This window comes from Dermacentor albipictus, chromosome 1, assembly GCF_038994185.2.
Source record: "Dermacentor albipictus isolate Rhodes 1998 colony chromosome 1, USDA_Dalb.pri_finalv2, whole genome shotgun sequence".
Classification (NCBI taxonomy): Eukaryota; Metazoa; Arthropoda; class Arachnida; order Ixodida; family Ixodidae; genus Dermacentor; species Dermacentor albipictus.
Genome location: NC_091821.1, coordinates 92,662,019 through 92,673,150, shown reverse-complemented (window position 1 = coordinate 92,673,150; position 11,132 = coordinate 92,662,019). Strand labels below are relative to the sequence as shown.

Sequence of the window (11,132 nt, the reverse complement as noted above, 5' to 3'; positions counted from 1 at the left end):
AGCAGAGACTCGGCTCTTGCCTTTCTTCTACCTCTGTTGTAATCGGGGTGCACGTTTCTTGGGATGTTTGCCACCGTAATGGTGTCTCTGATTTTGTTGGGTATTTGCATTTTCTGGCCGTGCTGGTTGCGGTACGTTACGCCGAGCGTGTCCATAATCTATGTACCTTCCCGTCGTGGTGATCGACAGGCATTGAAAAGCTATTGCTTAAAAAAAAAAAAGGTTGGCGCATGTCTGAGACAACTTCTACCTCTTGGGCGCTTTCAGACAATGAAACACAAGGCGCAGACAAGAACAGACAAGAAATCGGGACTGGCCAACCAAATCTCTTGTTGCGGGTTTTTCTTGTCTGTTCTGATTGCGCTTAAAACCACAAGTACCAACTGGCCTAGTTTTCTACCACGGTCTGCGAGGCTGTTGTTATTCAATGTTTCTGTGGCATTCAAACAGTATTTCTGGCTTCCACGCTTTGCGATGCCGGTCGAGGTTGGACTTGTTGAAGTGTGCGTAGATGTAGAGCTTAGCGAGACATACATAGAAAGTCAGGGAAGTAAAGGCGATGAGGTTAACAAGGATCCAGTTTTTCATATACAGGTTAATTTATAGAAACTTCGATTGTTTCAGCATGTTTCCGGCAAAAAGTAGGCACTGGGTAGTGAAACTAGACTACCGTACTTTGCCGAGTGCGGTTATAAGCTGATCGAGCGAGTGCAGAGAAGTTTCACTGAAGGCATCAAATTTTTCCATTTCATCGTGAGCTGAAGCTTGTTTAAGAAATGGCTTGGAAAGTACTTGAGCAGCGAGACCCAGTTCTCGCTGAAACGGTGGCGCAAGCACCACGATAGCTTTCTAGGACGAGGCCTAGATGCGCACGCGATCGTTGGGCGCCGTCTTTCGGTCGCGTTTTCCTGGACGCTCGCTCGATGCCAGCGCGTTGGTGCGTAAGGCGCTCTGGTGAGGCTGCGTTGGCTCTCGCTAAAGTCGCAAAGAACGTGGAGGCGCAGGGAACGGCATGCTTAAATTACCCTGTACACGTAGGAAAAAGGCAAACGTGGATCCCGTTGGCCTGTGTGCCTTTAAGCCAACTCGGCGGCCTCATATTTAACATCTGCGGCTGCGGCACTGAACTGTTTGAAGCGATGCCAGAATGGGTTGAAGACGTACAGTGGTATAGTGGCACCTGCACCCCTGCATGTACGAAAGGTCTCCCAATTTTGTTCCCGGAAACCAAGAGACTGCGCGCTCGTTTCGATCGCGCTCTGTACTCGTTCAATTATTTGCCTTTCTGCGTGCAATAGAGAAAAGACCGCGCTAGCGCTCAGCGTTGTGTCAAAGCTGACCCGTTGTGGTTGTGCGCTTTCTGCACACTTACGGGTGCGGTGATTAACCACGAATTCCGCCGAGCGATTCGGAGAAAATTTACAGCGAAACTGTGTATGGTGTTAGATATGGCCGGACGTCAAGGGCCATACGTCATTCCCTTCCCCTCTCAACTTGGACGGGCACCTTGGGTGAGACGTCATCCCCTTCCCCTCTCAACTTGGTCGGGCACAGTGGGTGGTACGTCATCCCCTTCCCCTCTAAACTTGGTCGGGTACCGTTGGTGAGACGTCATCCCCTTCCCCTCTCATGGCCGGACCCCACGCTACCGGAGAGGTCACTCACCCGACCCTCTCCCCGGATTCGTCGAAAAGAGGATCGACTTCTTCCCGTGCTCGGTATTGCAGGAGGAGGGCCTTCTCTCTGTGCCTGTCACGTGTCATCGACGGAAGCAAGATCCCGCCCACACGATTGTAGAGAGCCTATTTTAGGGGCTGCGAAATGTACTAGTGATATACTTCATACTTGATACATCATGCTTTTCTTATTTTCTTTCAACTACCTTTCAATAAACAGTGCAAGTTTCGCACTAGCAAATCGTCGTCTCGCCCTTGCTCGGTCGCCATGGTCTACCGGATGCCTGCAGCTCACCGACAATGCCACGCTACCCAATAAGGAAAGGTCGGTCGAGCTTCGAAAGGCAGGCGCCGCTACTCCTCGGTAGCAGTACGGTACGCTACCCTGGAGTACGCAAGAGACAGGTCGCTAGCAGTGAGATCGCCTACCAATGCAACAAACTGGTTGCTAACGGAGGGATCGCCCTGAGGTGCAACAATGGCTAGGCTTCCATGTATTTTTCGTGTTTTTGCGTTAACGATAAAAAAGGTGATCGTGGACCGATCCCAGAGATAGTGCGATACCGGGCCGACCCGCGGCGGAGGTGAAGCACGCTTGAAGCACTCCGACCGAATAATAATAATAATAATAATAATAATAATAATAATTATAATAATAATAATAATAATAATAATAATAATAATAATAATAATAATAATAATAATAATAATAAATAAATCAAGATGCATTGTTTCAAGTCGATGGGTGCACTGGATTTGTTTGTGAACAGCATATGGACTCACGAGCAGGAGGCGTTGCTATATACGCAAATGACGAAATGTATGTACAACCATACAACCTTGACTCGTAAGAGGACAGGGACACCGACTGTGGGGTTGTGTGTGCCGTACATACGAAAGACGGAGTTATGATATCCACTGTGCATATATCTCCAGGCACACCCGAGTGTGATATCAAGAAGTTCATTACCACAGACTTTGCATGGATTAGACGTGATGACACTATCCCTGTGGTCATCGTTGGAGACTTCAACGTGCACATTTCAAAACTAGACAAGACATGGTTCACTGAATTTGTGCTAGAAGAGCTTGGTTTGAAGTGCCACAGCAATCCAAGTCACTGAACTACTCAACAACGACGGTCATGTATAGAATAACGTTGGCCAAGAATCTATGGTTGTAACCGAACCAATAAGTGTATGTCACAGTAATCACAAAGCTATCGTCACTATCATTGCCAAATCGTCAAAGTAATACATGTGCCTTGTCTAATCCTGTGTGATTCGCTACAGCTTTGCTGGTCATCCATCTTGAAAGAGTGGGATGGCTCCTAAATTTTTCTTCTTCTTTTTTTTGCTCCTCTGATAAGAAGTCCGGTTTGTTAGGTTTATTCGACGCAATATTTAGTGATTTAAATTCAGATTATAGTTCATCTGATATTGTAACGAAGCACGCAAACTTTCGCAAAATCACTTACAGGAATGTACACTTGTATTCACACAGCTGAAGCAAAGGAAGGCACACTTTATTTGCGAATTTCGTCGTATCTGAGCAAACACGGGTAGCATTTCCACGGTCTTTTGGCGCCAGTATCTTAAGCACTTTTTCGCTCTTATTCTTTACTGCGAAGCCAACGAACTAACTATTGTAGCTGCTACTAAGCTCAAATCAGACAAAGAATGGCTGCCTTTCATGAGCCGGGCTATATAATTTCACTGCAGAAATGTCAAGGCGGAAGAAGTTGCGAAAACTTCGGGACACCGCGCTCAAAGAGCGAGTTGAAAGATCGCGTCTGCCCTTCCCGAGTGCTTACTTATCGACCACCTAGAAACGCCACAGCCACGAACTCTACAATCGCGACGTATTGCATTCAGAGAGCGCACAAACCGCTGGCCACGAACAAAAACAACAATAGAACCAAGAAACAAAAAAGAAACATTTTTACGGCGCGCCAGTCGCTGTCAGTAGTTGACGGCAACGCCTTGTGATATCTGTGATAAGTATTCGATGGCCAAGGCTTGTGAGGAGGAACGCTATGACGCCAGCTGACATCGATTTTCTATAAAACGAACAGCCAATGTCCTCTGTCTGTTCCTAGTGCTCACGTTATTTCAATTCTTTATTTCTGGAAAGACAGAATTCTTGCACTTAGGGAAGAAATCAAAGGAAGAAATGGAAGAGTATTGAGCTCGAAAGAAGAGTGTGACAGTTGTCATTTCAGCGGTAGAAGGCTAGCTACCTAGACGTGTTATATAAAGGCTGCCAGACGGATCCGGAACAGATGGCACTCAAAAGAAGAGCAAAAGTTCAGCACAACATCAATATCTTACAAACGCCTTTTTTGGCTTAAGTTTCACGCGCACTATACCTGAAAATTGCAAACGCTACGGTAATCGAAAAATAAGTGTGTAACCACGATTGATCAAACGGGAACAAGGACGCATTTTTGTTATCTTTACTTTGCGAGTACAGTCTCTACGCAAGGCCTACGAAGGACCAAGAAATAAAGAAGTCAGATACACCGACGCGGCGAAGTACAAGAGCAGAGCATGCCCACGCTGTCAGCGTGATCAGCGGCCAGGGAGAAGAGGTTGCAGCGACCTTGGTGAACACTCCAGACATCAACTCCGCGGAAGAAATGGCGATAGCTCTGGCGGCGACGACCGGTAAGCGAGATGAACACCACATCTCAGTAATCATGGACTCACAAACAGCGTGCACAAATCACCAAAACGGCCGCATTTCCAAACGAGCTCTGAGCATCTTCAAGAAACTGGACCATTTTCAACTCATATACATTGTCTTATCACCGGGGCACGAGTTCCTTGCGGGTAATCTAGCAGCTCATGCCGCTGCTCGAGATCACATTCTCCGGGCTATCTCATCGGGTTCTCGAGCCCCGGTAGACCTGCACGATGGCGTACCGAAAACATACAGCAGCATTTTGAGCCACCACCGACTGCGTAGGAGGACTCTATCCACCCCCGCATCCCAAGCTGACTAGAGAAGTTGCAGTGGTCTTCCGCAAACTACAGACCAGCACATTCTCGTACGGTACCCTGCTGCGCGCCATGTGTCCTGCGAACTACACTTACAACTGCGCCTTCTACTCTGCGCCCAATGCCCTCTACCACATGGTATAGGAGTGTGGGCATCACCGAGTGATACCACACATAACCGGACCAACAATCGAACAGTGGGAGGCCCAGGTGACAAGCCCAAGGCCTGAGGACCAGCATTGTCTGGTGAGCAGGGCCAAGCTATCGGCTCAGGCCTACGGCATCCTGGATTAGGGACGCCGCCCACTTCGGACAACTCCACCGTCAGCTCATTTTTACAAAGAAAGTTTATTCCTCCTTTACTTTGCGAGAGCCTTAGTAAAATTGCAGCTGCCAGAGTAGCATGATGCGAAGCCCGCTGATATAATAGCCACACGAATTTTTCATTTTTGTTTTTTCTAGTCTGTCCGAAAACGCAATATTTGCTTGAAACTTCGTCGACGCGCGCAAAGAAACGTCTCTTTATATTATAGGGTTTCGCGTGACAAAACCACGATCTGATTATGAGGCACGCGGTAGTGGGGAAGTCCATAAATCTGGACCACCTTGGATTCTTTAACGTGGACCTAAATCTAAATACACGGGTGTTTTCGCATTTAGCCCCATTGAAATGCGGCCGCCATGGCCGGGATTCGATCCCGCAACCTTGTGCTCAGCTGCCCAACACCATAGCCACTAAGTAAACACGGCGGGTACAAAGAAACAGATCCCCCTGCAAAGAAAATTTCAAAAAGAACTTGTTAATGATGTCCAGTTCACAAAAGTGTGGCTTGAGAGAGACGTCTTTCAAGGAAGGCTGAGAGATCTGGCCATGCCACATCACACTAGCATGGAACTCAGACGAGCTTACCGAAGCTCAGTGTATTAGCCAACACGAATGACTCGCCGATTCCACCACGGGCAGGCACATTCTAGGCACCCTAGGCATAACCTACACCACCCAATTCGGACCAAAATTCCCCTTCCTTACGAACATTCGCACTCAGCTAATTATCCCGCCCATACCTCGCAATGTGCACCCTGAACACAATCAGGAGCGACGTGAAGACAGAGCTAAACGACTACAAAAGTGCTACGACCAAGCCGCTAGCGTAGCCTACGTGGACACCGTGGAATACCCCAACCAAAATGCCATGGCGGTCGTCGTAGTCGCGGGCTCGCAGTACCGCCTCGCCGCGACCGCATCAATGCTCACTAATCAACACGAAGAAGGAGAAGAAACGGCCATCGCTTTGGCCTGCGTCTCTACCAATGGACATTGTATCATCAGCGATTCAAAAACGGTCATTCGTAACTACACAAGAGGACTGATAGCGCCCCAAGCGCAGAAGCACTCCTCCCTCAAGGCAACGCCACGTCCAGATCATCTGGGCCCCCGGTCACTCAGGTCTGGCTGTAAAACGAAGCCCCCCACGATGCCACCCGAGCTCTCGAACACCGGGCGCATCATCATCCTTCTCCTGCGTCTTCCGATCCTGGCCAGCCCTCTGTTCTGCATCGCGGTCAGGCGCGGGACTGAAAGGTCACGTTCAGAGAAATCCTTCTGCACTACACTGGAGAGCACTTACACTAGCCCCCAGCACACAAAACACTGAACAAATCTCAATACACCACTTGGCGACTACTTCAGACGCGTACTTTCCCAAACCCCGTTCTATGCAATCGCATTTACACCGATCTATACTCCCCACTCTGCAAAGCGTGCGAGGCCCGCGCTGACCTCAATCACATTATCTGGCAATGCCCCGAAGCCTCACCCACCAACACCCACTGCACGAACACCACACGTATCATAACTACGGCCGAGCAGTGGGAGCCTTTGTTGCTCATCTTGGACCCAGAAGAGCAGCTCCGGGCCGTCCTGATGGGCGAAGACGCCGCCAGAAAGCCAGGACTGGCTGCCGTCTGAGGAAGGGGGGGGGGAGGGGGGGGACTGGTGGTTAGCCTCCCGACCCCCGCCACCCCTGGACCCCATCAAGGACACAATAAAGTTTTATCGCTGCTCTGATCACTCTGAAAAAGTGATTATAGATAATAATAATCCTACAACAACGGCAATATTGTAAAGAAATTGAAACAATGTTTGTAAGATGTTTTTGGCAGCCACGAGCTCCGCACTTCTGGAGCTTAGATAGGCCGTGCTTTATTACAGCGCACCGAGACTGGCCCTGACGGCTCTTTTAAGTCTCAGACCACGATGGAATGGGAACATGGGCTCCGATATTTGCACAAGCGGCTATTTTTGTTTCCTTCGCACGTCCTTTTATACTGCGCCAGAAATTTAAAAGAACGTGCATAATTATCTCAGGTTCTTTTGTGACAGTGTATATGAGGATGTATACGGCGGCACGCTACTCATCAATCCGTTGTGAGCGGCCTCGTACAAGAACAAAAAAAAAATGGTGGTGGTACCGACTGGTTAGTCGTTTTGTCTCCTTATTTCCGCCTATCTCGTTTTGCGAACTTCTTCCCGCGATGTTCCTCTTGATGCACGTTGTCTGACGGCCTTCGTGAGAGGAATTGTGGTGGTGCAACAAAAAGACGTCCAGGCGCGTAGCGTTCGGTTGAGGCCCGCACCGCCGGAAGTGCGGCACGACAGCTGCCAGTGGGACACCGCAATCGCTGACCGGAAATAACAGCCCGGCTCGGCTCAGACTACGTCCACCGTCAAAGAAACCTTCGTCGCTGATGGAGGCGACTTCCGTCCGCGCAAATATGCCGCGTGTGTCCCGGTGGCTGCTGTTCGCTTGTTTTCTTATCGTCGCCGCTTTTTTTTTAATTTTTTCTTCCTTTCTTGGTGCGGTTTTGAGAAAAACTTCCTAAGTTGGTCTCGAAAGAGGATTTGGTCTTCAGCACCTGAGGCTTCGCTGCGGTCTGTCCCCCACCTTTTCGCCGAATTCTCCGCGCAGCTTTGTCTCTTGTAAAAGCAATAGGGGTTGCTCGGCTGAAGTGACCGCCGTTTCGACGCAAGATGGTGACCCGAGTGTTTGCCATTGACTTCTTTATAACTCTACTGAGAAGAATAGCCAGGAGGCACTCATGGATTTGTTTGTTATTATAATTTGCTATTACAGAAAGAAAATTGCTGCCTATAATTTTTTTTTTCAAGGTAAACGGACTGTAAGCGCTGTAGGCCATTTGTCCATCAAATGTTATATATAGCCTGGAGAGAGACCAGTTCTCTCTCACTCTCCCTTTTCTTTGTTTGCGTTTCTTTAGCCCGGCTAGGGTTTTTTGATTGCGCGGGGATTAATAATGACTTTTCTTGAACTGTTTTTTTTTCTTAACATCATGCAACAACTAGACCAACAGCGAACTCTCCTGAATATATGAATGACGCCGCAGTGAAGAACGTCGTAACAATTTTTATCACCTGCAATCCCGAAAAACGAGCAAAATTCTTGAGCGGTTATTAAGAGAACAGTAAATAAGAATTGTGAAATATGCAAGAAAGAACAGATTGTTTCTATTTTCACAGCAGAAAGGTCCCTTGAACGGCAGCTACAGATAGCGTTTAAAAGTTCTTTTTTTTCTCTTTATTTTGAAAAACTGGTTTCTTGATTTTAACTAAGCTCTAAACTGTGTCAAGTGAAACATTATCAACATACGATGTGAATAGGGTATACGTATATAGTGAACCAAGGGAGTTTCTAGAAACCCGCAAACAGGAGATGAGTTTATGAGAGGAAGGATGGCCGTTCAAATGAGGACAACATAAACATGCGAATAGTTCTAGCCACGTTTACACCACCGACGTGTGTCCTTTTGGACAGCTTGGCACGTCTCAGAAAGCCGATGGTGCAGGATTTAATCCCGGGTCTATAGGACAAGTTTTGCAGCGAAGCTGTATATGGCTAGCCGATTCGTCCGTCCGTCCGTCTGTCGGTCGTCTGTACGCGGAAAACTCCTCCGGCGCAACCCCATGCGTATATCCTCAAAACATCAAGGAGAAAGAGAGGCCCGTGATTAACCAACACCATCTTGATAGAACAAGGTCTGTTTACTCCGATCTATGATGTCAAGCTACCTGGTACGGAATTTCCATTGGCAAGGCTGGCGAGATAAAAGCGGTGACGTCAAAATCACCGCTGCCTACTCGGGAGCATCCTCATTAGAATATATGGCAGTCGGGCCATGTAACATGGCGTCATGAATGGGCGTGGAAAGGCCTTGTGCTATCTAGGTGGTGACGGATTAGCTGTGCCAGTAGAGACGTCGCTGCCCTCCGAAATAAGAACAGCCTCGTGCAGCCGAGAGCACGCAGCAACTGCGTACCGAGGATCCGGTAGCCTACCAAGCCGTCGTTGAATGAACCGTCGCGATTAAAACCAGTGATAAACACCGGGGCCGCACGTTTCAGCTTCGCTGGTTAACCATCTGTACAGTGCTTGGGTGGTGATTTTGTTTTTCCAAACGACATTTTCGTTTCAAGGGAACCTTGTGAGCTGTCTTGTTAATAGACAGTTTTAGTACTGCGTACGTTGCGTGCGTAAGATCGCTACGTTCTGCAAAGTGCGCATGTGCTGAACGCAACACGAGCGGTACGTGATGCGTACGCGGCCGCCGCGTACGCACGCATCCAATTCTTGCGCGCGCACGTGGGGAGGCTCGCGTGCTGCTCTCGTGGTTCTCGTTTGTTCGGGAGAGCGCGAGACCAGAGTTTCCCAAGATGGCGGCGTCAAAGGCGAATAGCACAAGGCTGTACTTCTCATTGGCCTACGGTTTGTCCTATGCTGCGGGAAGTGAGCGCGCTAAATGCATTTCAGGTTCGTGCGCGGTGGGAACCCATAGCAAAAAATATGAACCTTGTTTTTGGGAAAGTGTTCAGTGTGCGCTGTTTGCGTGAAAGGCTTGACCTCCTGTTGGCGCAGTTCGTCGCAAATGACCGTGCCAGCGTCGGAAAGTGAGTACTCAGTTTTTATTTTTCTCTATATGACTCGTATATTGCATCCGTATGAAATGTAGCGCCTTTTAAAGGCTTAAATGCAGTCTGACGTCGCGTGAACGTGCGCACACGTTACGTCACGTTGGCGAGAACAACAGCGTCTATAATTTGACTGATGGTTAGACGCACTGGCGGACCCGGCGAACGCGCTCCGACACGCCCGGCGTCTAACGACGCTCGCCCGCTTACGTACGTACGCATTTCCCAGTGTCAAAAGACAGTTTTAGTTACACGTACATAGAGGCTTCACGTACGCAAACGTGAAAAGCCCTACGTACCTTACGTGCACCCCATCTGAGACGCTTTTAGCTACACGTACGCGACGCACGCCAAGAGGGACCCCGTAGCTCCATCTATCGGGAAATGTGAACACGGCGGTAGCCAATTCAATCCTGTCGCCGTGTGTCGATGCCAGCCGTCTGCGCCCGCGCGGCCCGCTATCGCTTGTTCGTGATCTTGCGGAACTCCCGCGCGAAGCTGTCTACGTGCGCAAGAAACGCACGCAAAGAATTTAATCTCATGTACGTCCGTGAGACGCGCGCGCACCCGCTACGTTCTACGCATGCGCACTGCTCACACGTAGAAGCCCTACGTACGCAAAGCCTCTACGTACGTGTAACTAAAGCTAGACAGATTTAGTTACACGTACGTAGAGGCTTCACGTACGCAAACGTGAAAAGCCTACGTACCTTACGTGCACGCCATCTGAAACGCTTTTAGCTACACGTACGCGACGCACGCCAAGAGGGACCCCGTAGCCCCATCTATCGGGAAATGTGAACACGGCGGTAGCCAATTCAATCCTGTCGCCGTGTTTCGATACGAGCCGTCTGCGCACGCGCAGCCCGCTATCGCTTGTTCGTGATCTTGCGGAACTCCCGCGCGAAGCTCTCTACGTGCGCAAGAAACGCACGCAAAGAAATGAATCTCACGTACGTCCGTGAGACCAGCGCGCGGCCGCTACGTTTTACGCATGCGCACTGCTGACACGTAGAAGCTCTACGTACGCAAAGCCTCTACGTACGTGTAACTAAAACTGTCTGCTGTCTAAAAGCCCGGCTACGTTACGCTGAGCGCTTGCGTGCTGCGTTTGTATCGTTATGGCGCAGAACTAAAACTGTCTAATATTATTTGGTGACGATATGTGCGTCTAACTTTCTTTTCAAACATGTCAGCATCAGAGAATGCAACGTCAAACTGCAGAAACGCTTTCATTCCTCATTTTGTCGTTTTTCTCATTCATCAGGAACAGTCGAAACGAAAAGCAATAACTAGTTGCAATAATTTATTTAAGAAACAAGAAAAAATAATAAATAAATTATTTTTGCGATGCTGCTGCAAAAGCGGGAACAGAATAAAACCAAGTACGTCACGAATTGCCATGCTTCTGTATCTTTCTTTTTACACAAATTGTCTTACTGTATAGTACTTACTTAGGTCACAATATTCACC

At 48.7% G+C, this 11,132-nt stretch overlaps 1 pseudogene; it reads right to left on the bottom strand.

Annotated features, from left to right (window-relative positions):
* Positions 1 to 2,206: 2,206 nt before the first annotated feature.
* Positions 2,207 to 2,351, bottom strand: LOC135902677 (U2 spliceosomal RNA; annotated as a pseudogene).
* Positions 2,352 to 11,132: the final 8,781 nt, after the last annotated feature.